The 12,225-nt window shown below is 32.2% G+C and overlaps 1 long non-coding RNA gene across 1 annotated transcript; it reads right to left on the reverse strand.

Annotated features, from left to right (window-relative positions):
* Window positions 1–4,761: 4,761 nt before the first annotated feature.
* Window positions 4,762–8,084, reverse strand: LOC107793977 (uncharacterized). Its single transcript, XR_012694227.1, has 2 exons — window positions 5,333–8,084; window positions 4,762–5,239 (listed from the first exon to the last, which is right to left on the reverse strand). It is a non-coding gene; the product is annotated as an uncharacterized LOC107793977 (long non-coding RNA).
* Window positions 8,085–12,225: the final 4,141 nt, after the last annotated feature.

Consider the following 12,225-nt stretch of genomic DNA (forward strand, 5'->3'; position numbering starts at 1 on the left):
TTTTACCTAATTTTGATCTACTATATTAGAAGTGTGAGTGCATCAGCTGACACAGACATGTCTTCGTCGACATGCCGGCTTAAGCTTTTATATTTTTGCCCCTGTTTTTTAATATATTTTTACATTCATTGCCATCAGAGAAATTTGCAATAATGAAAATTTCTGGGGCATTTTCAAAGCCTATTTTAGATCTTCTGCTGATATTAACAGCATTACACCTGGACATTTACCTCTATGGCCACCGCTTAATATTGGGGTTTCTTCTTTCTCTGCCTTTTTCAGATTTCTTTGTATCTTAAAGTGATTAATCTGCTCTTCTCTCCCATGTGTACATCCTCTTTGTTTCCACAACTGAGTTGGTTAGTTTGTTGTTCTTTGTCTTTGTTTTATATTTTGTTGTACTGGTTATTTATTCGGAAAAATATTTAAAATTGCTGCGATTTATGGGTGTTGCTCTGTATTCTTCTTTTTATATGTTTTACCTAATTTTGAGCTGCTAAATTGGAGTTTAAACCTAATTTCTTTGGCTTTTTCCCATTGCTAAGCCTGAAATTCAACTAATCTTTTCCCACTGTGCTTCTTCTCCAATCATTATTTTTCTACTAACAAAATCTTCATCTTTTCCATTTTCTAAACACCTAGCGCTGCTTCATTCTCCAACCGTGGTTGCTTCTTCTAAAGCTTTTTTATTTGATTAGTCAGTAGCTCCTTTTTTTATTCACCGGTATGAACTCTTATTTTGGGGATATTCCCTTTTTTCACTGTGTGTCTTTCGTTTCTGCTTTATCTATTTTTAAATTTTTTTGATTTATATTGTCCTTTGATTTATCTAAGACTTCTCAAAAACTCTATTTATTTGTGTTTAATTATCATTGTGTTCAATATTTTTTCCCTTTGAGGACGGTAAGATAAGGGTTTTAATTTTCTGATTGGATAGGCCAAGTCTTTCATATTCAAGGTTTTCCTTAATTTTCTTAGATTCTTCAAGAAGTTTAGGTTTGTGGGTATTTAAGTAGTTTTTATTTTGTTCTGCACAAGCATGTTCTGCTTTGAATCTTTGGTCTTCGCAGAAGAAATACCAGTCATAATCAAACAATTGTTGCCAAGGGGATCCTGACCTGATAGCTGAACATTAATTAGGTATAGACTAATTGGACGTATTTGTGATTTTTATACAACTATTAATTAGGTTGTATTCCTCTATGCGCTCTCACACAGACCTCTATCATTATGGCGCAAAGGAGCAACTATGTGTGTATAAAGTAATATTTTAGAAATTATTTTACTCAAGGATACTACTTTCCCAAGTCAGTCTCTTGATTTGGTTGGACATAGAGTAAATAGTATGCCAACTTCATTGATAATCACAAATTAGTAAACAATTGAGATGATATTCAAATGTTATAGGAGTAAGCGATACAGAACTGGAGCAGAGCAGAAATAACTTTCAAAATTTTTACAAATACAAGGTAGAAATAGTTTCCCTGCTGAAATGAATTCCCCATTAGAGTGGAAGCTTTCTTTGTACTCATGCTTGCAATGTGCTTCATGGAAAAATAGTCTTTCTCCAACTGTTCGTAATTAATATTGAATTTCTCTGATGATTTTATATCTACTTTTTTTTTGTTTTCTTTATTTACTGCCTCATATTTGTCATATGGGATAGTTTGTTCTTGCAATTTTACGGATATCAATATGCAGGTTATATTGATAAAATGAAACAAAGACTTAGTATCAGTGAAATTACACCACTAACTACAGAATGGACTTGTAAAGTCCAGACTGTAGACAAATTTCAGCCTCGAGACAACAGAGATCAGCGAGTTCGTTTTCGGACAATAATTGTCCAGGATGAAAACGTAAGTCAAGTTACAACTATAATTGTAACATAACATCTTCTCACTTGTATTCTTCCAATAATTACTGCATTATTGTTCTTAATAACATTATAGGAGGAACAAATTTGTATAATACTCTATGGTGACGACATTATACGATGTGATAACTTGTTCGAACTTTTTGAGATGTATCTTATTTCAATTGCGAAGGTTAGAATTTCGCAACTATGGAGGATAAGCCAATACTTGTGAGTGATGTGAAAGGAACTAAGAAACGAAAAAGGGAACAAAGTACTCTATCAAAGCCACACTCAAGGTTAGAAATTCGAATACCATATTTTACCATCTACTAATTTTCTTAAAATGAATATTTTATTCGTACAGTTTGTCGAGGCAGTGCTGTCCGCTCAGATGGTATGCGATGTACAAGCACATTTTGACATATCGTACCGATATTTTAAAAAGGTTTAAATAGTTGGCTGCCTTAACAAAGTGTTCCACATTTTTTGTGTAAATAGTTGTTAGCACATGTTGTTATTATTGTTGTAGTTATTAGTACTGTGTGCCTATGTTTGTGAAGTCAATTGGTATTACTTTTTGGATATTGAAGCGGCCTCCAGATGTTGTGAAGCAACATCTTATAATTATGATGCATGTACGTTTCCGAAAGTTTACTACGTTTATCACATAGTGTTTTCTTTTATACTACTTATGTCTACTCTTACTATTTAACAAAAGAATTATAGATGTTGTGCAGCAACATCTTATAATTAGGATGCATGTACGTTTCTGAAAGTTTACTACGTTTATCACATAGTGTTTTCTTTTATACTACTGATGTCTACTCCTACTATTTAACAAAAGAATTACACATGTATCATTTACATAATTTTAATTTTAGTGCAGTTATAAAAATCCTTGGCAGCGTTTAACCACAATTCACTACCACTAAAATGTTGATAAATAAGATTTTTTCCTTAGCTTAGGTATTTATTACTGAGCATCAGTAAATACTTTAAAGTTTTATGTTATTTAAACTAAGTCATTGTGCGACGGGCTATACATGGACAACAACTAGCTAGACTATAATAGAAGTGTACATTAACAGGTAAGACAAGCGATCACTTTTCCTTCCGATTTAGCTACCTTAATTTTTTATTTGTATAATATTTATGTGTTTGTCAAAGTTACATTTTCAGACTGAAGCTAAATCCCAAAGAGCTTCAACGCATCTTGTGATAACTTATGAAGGAGTAAAGGTAATGTCCAAAAGATTGCCTTTTTTCTCTGTCTTCGTTCTGCTTCGTCCTCTAATTTCTTCTTTGTTTCAACTTTCAAGTGAGTGATGAATTTGTTATCATTGTTTATGAGTTTGTTCTGAATTATTATAAGCTCTTTGTTGTTTTGATAGCAATTTCGTTGGTGCTTTCGATTTTATGGAAAATATTTGTACCTTCCCCTTCAATGTTGATTTTTATCGCTCATTGGTGCTTGTTTTTTGGGGGTATCCCAGGTTTAGCACAGTATCGAATGTTAATTTGTCAATTTTTATTTTTCCTGATTATGCTTTCTACCTTTGTTAAATCTATTGTTATTCTCTTATGCTCTTCATTCCATTTGTTACCTACATTATTAACAAAGAATTTCTGCCATTTCAGTTCCTTTTCGGATTGAAATCTCTCGTGAATATGCTTCAATTTGTTCAGATATGATATTCGTTATCTTCTTTTTACATTGCTATGAGTAGATACAATTTCTGGAAAAAAACATAAGCTTTTTAAGGCTTTGCACAGTGATTATGTGTCACACCCTTGTGTATTTGTTGTTTATTTTTCTTCATAATGAAGATGATGTGCTTAAAGTTTTCAAACTATGTATTCCAACTTGGCATTTTTATAAAGAAGCATTTTACACACTTCTGTCAGTGGATTTGAGCTGCCTATCTATTTATTATATTGCCTCGAAGTTGTTCCAACTGCTCATTTCAAGTTTGTTGCCGTATAAACTGATAATTGGCTAGATAGAAAGTGATGAATCATCCGTGTTTTATTCTTTTGTTGATCGTCGTTTTCTTATCATTTACTTCATGTTGTTGATGCCCAATATGTTCTCTACATGTCTCTTTTTATTTGGTATAATTGGTGATTTTGGGTTATCACATTCAAAAGTTGGCTTCCAAAAATGTACTAACACAATAACTTGAAGCTTGAAGCTAATAGTTTATATTTAGAAATTAGTCACTGAGTTACAGCAATAACTTTCGCATTTATGCACATGTGCTAATGCATTTTTTACTTCTGCATTTTTCAGATCAGCTTACTGTCTCGGCTGCAAGGAAAAAACATTCTGCTTCCTAAGAACACGAAAACTATTAAGAACCTAATACAACCGGAAGAATTGCAGCACAAGAAGAACAACACATTGTATATTTTTTATTAGATTTCAAATATTTTTATTAATTAGTTATATTCTTAGTCTTCAAATATTTTGAATCAAACCTTCGCTTCACAGTATGTAAACAAGAGTTTTTTATATTAAATAGAAAATTAATAAGGTCCTTGGGCCCGAGCACTGCTTGGGCTACCGCCGATTAGTATATTATTATTACTAGTATACGTACCCACGCGATGCGCGCGGATCAATTCAAAGAAAAAGAGTGAAAAGAGATATATGTATATTACAGATTAAATTTAGTGATCGCAATCAAAACAATTAAAAAAAATAAATAGATGAATTTCATTCAGTTATCTCTATATTATTGTTGGCAAGGACTACCAATCCCAAGTGACTTATTAAAAATGGGTCTGAGCGTGAAATATTTGGTCTTGTTTTTGATCGGCAAAATATTTGTTCCTCATTATGAGTTAAAAACTTAGCAGCAGAAGAAGAAAAATTAACCTAAAAAAAGTTTAATTTCTTCATAAAGCAAAAAAACCAGCTAACTCATTTGGCTTTGCTAATATATCCAACGGCTTGCTACTTCCTTTTAGTAAGCTATCTGACAACAAAAAGAAAATTAAAGAGAGACCAAATAAATACTCCTACTAATCCATAAGGACTTAAAGTATACTTCTACATTAATTAATCAAATAAATCGACCAAGTTACTTGAATTACCATCAATGGAGTTTTTAAATACTCAAATATCAGGGGTTAAATTGGATAAAAACTACTTCATTGTAATCTGCTCTATTGAAGGCAATAATCTAGCCATACTCTTGTAACCATAAAAGCTGCTAGTGGCATATGGAGCCTATCTGATATTTAAAAATAGATGTGATTTTCTGGAGAAGACGACTTTCCAGTAAATCATCCAACATTTTGCAATTGTCTTTCCAATCCTTTCTTCATCAAGGATATCAATTACCGCTGAAAGAGTAGTACTTGTTTGCAAGAAATACTCTGCAATTTGTAAAAGCAAAAAAACGTGATTAAATGACAAATGATATATGACTGCATTTTACAATCCAATTTAAAACATAAGATTTACATCACCTTCGTCTATTTGGTTAATAGAATTCAACATTCACTGCTACAACTGCAATATCTTAAACATGGTAATCATAGTCCTATTTCTGATTATATTATTTCATATAATTGAGTAAAAAAAAAGAGACTACTAAAATGTAAAATGTGATATAGCTTGGAGGGAGAAGTCTGGGTAAAGAAAGTTATAACATAAACTTGAACAAATAGTCGAAGAGATCATGTCTAAACTTGAAAAGTAAAAGAGTAGGAATCCTACTATGGCATACCTAATGTTAAAAATAAAGACCACCACCCTGAGATAGGTGCAATACGGAGTGAAAGATAAAAGTTTAAGGAGAAAAGAATACAGACGGCAATATCTGCAACCAAGATTTACAGCAAATTGACCTGAAAAATCAAGCTAAAAATGAAAGAAGTTGTTACAAAAGAAAATGAACTATAGTTTCAGTGAGAGTTTAAAGCAAATTGATTCACCAACTCCAACCTATGGCAATTCTTTTATCAAGATGCTTTATGGAAAATCCAGTTATTGGTAAATTTTCTACGGAAAAAGTGCAAGCAGAATACCAAGAGTAGCCTCGGATTCACACAGTTGACTTTGTGGGTTTATCAAAGAACTTTTACGTGAGACTTATCCTCTAATTGTGGACGAATGGAAGGGAAAGTAGAAAGAGGGAAAATAGAAAATGATTTTTACGTTCGAACCTTGCTGAAGGCAAAAACTTGGTATTTAAATGAAGGGTACACAACAACTTCGCTTAAAAAGGTTAATTAGGAGAAGTATGTCTAATAGCTGCTATAAATATTTTTGTGCTATTTCTACAAATCAACACAATCAACCCCTTTTGTATTGTTTTACTTACTAATAATAATGGTGCAAGCCAAAACAACAAACACAAAGGACACCTAAAAGTCACATAAGTTCAGAATTAAAAAGTAGTATTTTTAGTACCTGTCCAAATCAAGGACTGGACTATACACAAGTGTTTCAAAGTAGCTACAATAAAATGCCAGGCTTGATTATAGTAAAGTGATTCTGCAAACCAAAACATCCTTGTATAATTATTGTATCTTTATTTAACTGATTAAGAGAGTACATGCATTTCATAGTATTCCGGAGATATATAATTTGCTAAAATTTCTTTTCTTTTAGTCCTTCTCATGTGTCAGCTTTATTCCAAACAAATGTTTACATTCTGAATTATGCCATGAAACTAATATGAAAATTTAACACATAACAGTTTGATTTTTATATTCAAATAATTCCATTATATATTTACTAATAATACTTATTCTAACTACTATGTCATACCTATAAGCAACCAATGAAAAGAACATCTGGTGCTACAGGTCAGCTAACCAGAGCTCGGTTGTAGCACAACCATCGGATGTTAGTAATCGATTTGGAACTTTACCAAGGGAAATTAAAATCCTAAAAATTTACTAAAAGATGTGTAACTAATAAAATAAAAATTATCAATGTTCCTTTATTAGAGTTTTCATTTGTCATGTGATATCATTCTGATAATTAGCTAAAATAAATGAGGCTATTCCCTAGTTCAATAGATTACAAAGGCAACCCCACACTGATGGAAAAAACATACTGTTAAACATGATAATAACATAACTAAAAAGGGTAAAAAAATTATAAAGTAGTAAAAATTTGTGGTAAAGCCTTAATATACTACCTCCATTATCAACATTTGAACTTAATTCCCCTTCATATGTGCTCAGTTCAAAATTAGTAATTGCCTCCCTTCTGTTGCACTTTATACAAGTCTTATCGTACGTCTTGGGCCAAAAATCGTCATGTCAATATTGAAAGAGTAAACGACATAACAGAAAAGGGAGGGGGAGACTCAAGTTATGATCATTAGACATTACAGCTTCCATCTCGTTGTCAATCAGTCCTATAAAATCTGTATAATAATATGATAACATATAAAGTAAGTTTTTAACAGTTATTCCGCTGGTATTATGAGATTCCTAAGCTATGGTAATATAAGTTGTTAGTTACTTCTTACAGAGAAAGTGCAAAAACTGAGCTTTCCATCATCCACATTTGTGCATCGTGGCTCCCCTGTATTTTGCTCTTCCTCTAGAGGACCTAATGCTTAGACGTCGAAGTATTTGCACAAACTCTCATTTTCTGACATTAGACCTATACTTACCAAGTCAGAAGACCAGTGAGCCACAATCAGTTACATAATTTAAACAAATATTAACACTTAGGTGGTTCAATAATTATCTATCAACACGCACTTTAGATCTACATGGTAATCACAGACATTTAAATTGTTATTTGCATCCAGACTTGATCCGACAAAGTCTTTCCATAGAGTTGCAGCAATGTTATTGCTTCTACAATTATTATAAAGTTAAGCATAAGAATCAAAATAAAGAATTGTTGAAATATTTACTTAATTTAATAAATTGTGGCGAGCTTACTTATAATCTTGTATCTAAATGCTCATGATAATACGGCTGCTATCATTTTGTTTGATAGACTTTACGTCCTCATAGGTTATAATTTCGCCAATAACATCTACAATAAAATTGACCAAGGAAATATATGCAAAATTGGTAATCATTATAGACAATATAAATAAAGATTGTGAAAGAATTAATAAATTTCATGATCTACTTAAGATATAGCAATTAGTATACAAAACATAAAAGACAGAAAAGAGATTACAGAATGTTAACTGAAATTGAAAATTATATTCTTAAAAGACAGAAATCAGATTGTGATTTTCGATAGAGGACACCTCAATTTTACAATTACTTTAATTAGTTACAACAAAAGTATGTAGTTACCTTTTAGGTATCTATAACAATAACAACAGCAACAATCCAGTATAATCTACCTTGGGGTAGAGAGGCTGTTTCCAAATAGACCTCTGACATCATTCCCTCTAAGAACTTCTCACCTTGCTCTTGGGGAGACTCGAACTCACAACCTCTTGGTTGGAAGTAGAGGTTGCTTACCATCAGAGCAACCCCTCTTATCCAGGTATCTATAACAACTAAAGTAAAATATTTGGCAGGAATTTGACTATGGGCGTGTTGCCCATCCGTGAGATAAATTATGCCCTTTGGTAGAATGCAAATTGGATTTTCGCTCAAATCTAAGTTTTGCAATAAGAAAAAGCTACTGAAAGCAACTGGAAAAGCATCATCGAATAGATTACAGTTAGCAAGACTCAGAGTAACCAAGGAATTAGTAAACTAATATGTGATATTTAAGGACATATTTTCCTCTTCAGCATGCAGGATTGCAGAAATCCATACCATGGTTGGACCTAAATAGAACGTAATCATAAAGTTTAAAACAATACCTTTTAATCCATCAGAATAATCTCAATTGGAAAAAGGGTTATCAGGTCTTTGCGATCCGAATTTTCCCAAAGCCTGACAATTCGAACCTTTAATTTCCAACTCATTGACTTGCTGTTAATTTCACTAACCAAATATATTTCAACCGCCATTAAGTCCTGAAATAGATAAAGGTATTTATAAATATAAGTAGAAACTCCAACAAAATGCTTATAGAAATACATATGAAGCAATAGATCATCGGAAATAATTGACTTGTTGCTGATAATTCTCCCAAAAATGCATGTGAAATGCAACGACGGCACATGAGCAAGAATCTATGGTAAACCCCAAGATTGGTAAACAATAGTTGTCATAGATACCGGGTTTTTTATATAACAAACGCCATCAACAAACTTCACAGACATTATCAATACAATCTCAATTGGAGTAAAATTGTTCATGAAACATAAATCATACCAATCACCTCTTGTAGTCTATAGTTGTTGTTTCATACGCACACAAGGGAGAAAAAATAGAACTATCTATCTATAATTAAAAGCAGAAGACAAAAGCACCTCATGAAACCAAATGACAGAACAATAGAATGACACATGGCATGTTAAGACATTGCTCCTAAATATTAGGAAGTAGAATTCAAACCATTCATGAGAAAACCGTAAACACTTCTGTGCAGTTTTGTTAATCTATCTATAATTAAAAGCAGAAGACAAAAACACCTCATGAAGCCAAATGGCAGAATAATAGAATGACACATGGCATGTTAAGAAATTTCTCCTAAATATTAGGAAGTAGAATTCAAACCATTCATGAGAAAACCGTAAACACTTCTGTGCAGTTTTGTTAATTATATATAATAGGAGAGGCAATGCAAGGTTATACTGACAAGTGGCATAACAGTAAATTGACATGTGTAGATTTTTTGGACAATTCTCCAACTTTATTGAAATTTCAAATTTATTTAAAATCACAATTGACAACCACAATATTATTTTAAACTAGAAAATAGGCAGGCGAATAAAGAAAAAAAAGCTCAACTTGCAAATTCAAATCGTTCGCTAATTTAAACTGTTCTTTTCCACTAATTGAAACTGTTCCTTTCCACTAATTGAAACTGTTCCAAACTATTATCACTTCTAATTATATTGATAACTTCTCTCTCTTTTTTTGTTTCTCTTTTTGCAGGTTTTCAGAGATTTTCGGTCATGAGGTTTGTGGTACCAAATGCAGGTTATTATGCATTGTTGTTGTAGTTATCACTTAGAATTTTACCATAACAATTCAATGGATATTTATATTTATGATTGTGTATATCCTAATGCCGATTTTAATTTTTCATGAAAGTGGGTAAGATTCTTTAGGCTATGACGTCATTTTCAAAACTCAAATATCCACATATTAGAAAATAAAATTCATTTTTTTACTTTTTTTATTATATAGATAACAATCAGAAATTCAGTCTTTGAACTGAAAAGTCTTTTAAATAATTAAAGGAAATAGCAAAAAATTCAACAAAGCACTGTATCACAAAAAGAAAAAATTTCAGCCCAAATTCTCAAAGCACATAAAAAAGAGAACCAAAAAATAAAATAGCAATACAACTGACTAGAATTGAAAAACTAACTTATATATTACTATATATTAAAGAAAGTAGTCTTTGAAGAAACGACAATTTTATAAGAGGTAAAAATTGCACGGGACGCTTTATTTGGTCGCTCTCATTTAACCTATACCTATTTTTTTTAAAGCTTTTAACTTGTACTCACTTCTTAAATAACTTCAGCCCCCTTTCTCCTCCTTCTCCTCCTTCGTTTTCTTCTTCTCAACAAAAGACAAAATGCAGAGCCTATTTTTTTTAATTGGTCTTGCGTCGAAAACTTCAATATGCTCATGTTACTTACTCCACTAGCTTTGTATGAAGCGGAAACCACACTATATTTCTTGTAATTTTGATGATTTCTGCTGCTATCCGTATATTTTGTTATTTAAATACCTGCTAACTATATTTCACTAGCTTTAAATGAAGCTGTGACCACACTTTATTTCTTGAGCTTTCGATCATTTCTGTTGTTGTCTATATGCTTCTGTTGTTAACAGTACATGTGTTTTGGTTTTGCTAGCTATGCAAGAACTTACTACTATAGTAGATAACCATCCAGATTCAGTTGCTATAACTGGCTATAGTTCTGGTTAATCTTTTGTTAGCGATGCAATCTATATCTTATGTGTCTAGTTCTGTTGCAGACTAATAAAGCTTAAAGCTAACATAACAGTGAAGATGAGTATCATGTGTTATGTGCATTACAGAGAGGGAGTTAAAAGTAGCCAATTACAACACAAAAACTTCAGCTCTAGAGCTGAAGTTTTCCAGTTACAATACAAAAACTTCAGCTCTAGAGCTGAAGTTTCCCAGTTACAACACAAAAACTTCAGCTCAAGAGCTGAAGTTTCCCAGTTACAACACAAAAACTTCAGCTCATGAGCTGAACTTTTCCAGTTACAACAAAAAAAATTTCAGCTCTAGAGCTGAACTTCAGGCCCGGCTACTAGAATGCTGAAGTTTTGCGTGATTGTCTTTGCTACTTCAGCCCCGTGTGCTGAAGTTATGTGAAAAAACGGGTACGCTTGCAATTTTTTTTGCAAAGCGGGCACAAGTTAAAATGTGGCACAAAAAGCGGGTATAGATGCAAATGCCCCTATAAGAGAGACTTATAGAGCCCGTTTGGATTGACTTGTTTTAAGTGCTTTTAAGCCAAAATAGCTTTTAAGTCATTTTGTAGTGTTTGGATAAAGTAAAAAAGTGCTTTTAAGCACTTGTTTTTAAGCTAAAATGACAAAAACAAGTCAAAAGCAAAAAGTTAGAATTCCTAACTTATGTCTTAAAAGCTATTTTGGCTTAAAAATAACTTAAAACAAGTCCACGGGCTCATAAGTTACGTCCTAAGTTTGAGTTGGGATTAACTTGAACGTCCATAGGGACTAGGTAACGGCACGTAATCCCAGATGGGACATACGTTTTTCCAACACGAAAAATTCCACAAGTTTTATTTTTTAAAATGTAATTTCAACCCGAAGTAAAACATTATCTCAATTAAATAGGATTTTTTTTATAGGTAATGCTATATAAAAGATGATGGAGGAAAGGTACGGTAGTAAATCTTGCAAGAAAAATACTTTGTAAAAGCGAGAGTGTAATACAAAGCCCGAAGAAAAAACTATCATGACAATAAAATTGCATTTCTTGTTCTTTTTTTTAGAAGAATTTCAGCATAATAGTATTATTTAATTGTTCACGGGTTCCATAGATCAAAGGGTTAGTGAGGGTCGATCACACTATCGAAGAATTTTTGAAACGATACTCTTTTCACCAGGTTTGATTTGGATCCAATCTTTGACACGTACATAAATTTGAAACACAAGTAAATTAACGTAAGATTATTTTTGTATTTCACTGCGTGCTAGTTGTTACGAACACCTATATATGCAATCCTTCAGGGCCCCATCTAGGATTTTTGGAGAATGGGTTCACAATTACTTTAAAAAAAATGTTAGTAGGGAATTCG

Source organism: Nicotiana tabacum, chromosome 8 (assembly GCF_000715075.1).
Source record: "Nicotiana tabacum cultivar K326 chromosome 8, ASM71507v2, whole genome shotgun sequence".
Lineage (NCBI taxonomy): Eukaryota > Viridiplantae > Streptophyta > Magnoliopsida > Solanales > Solanaceae > Nicotiana > Nicotiana tabacum.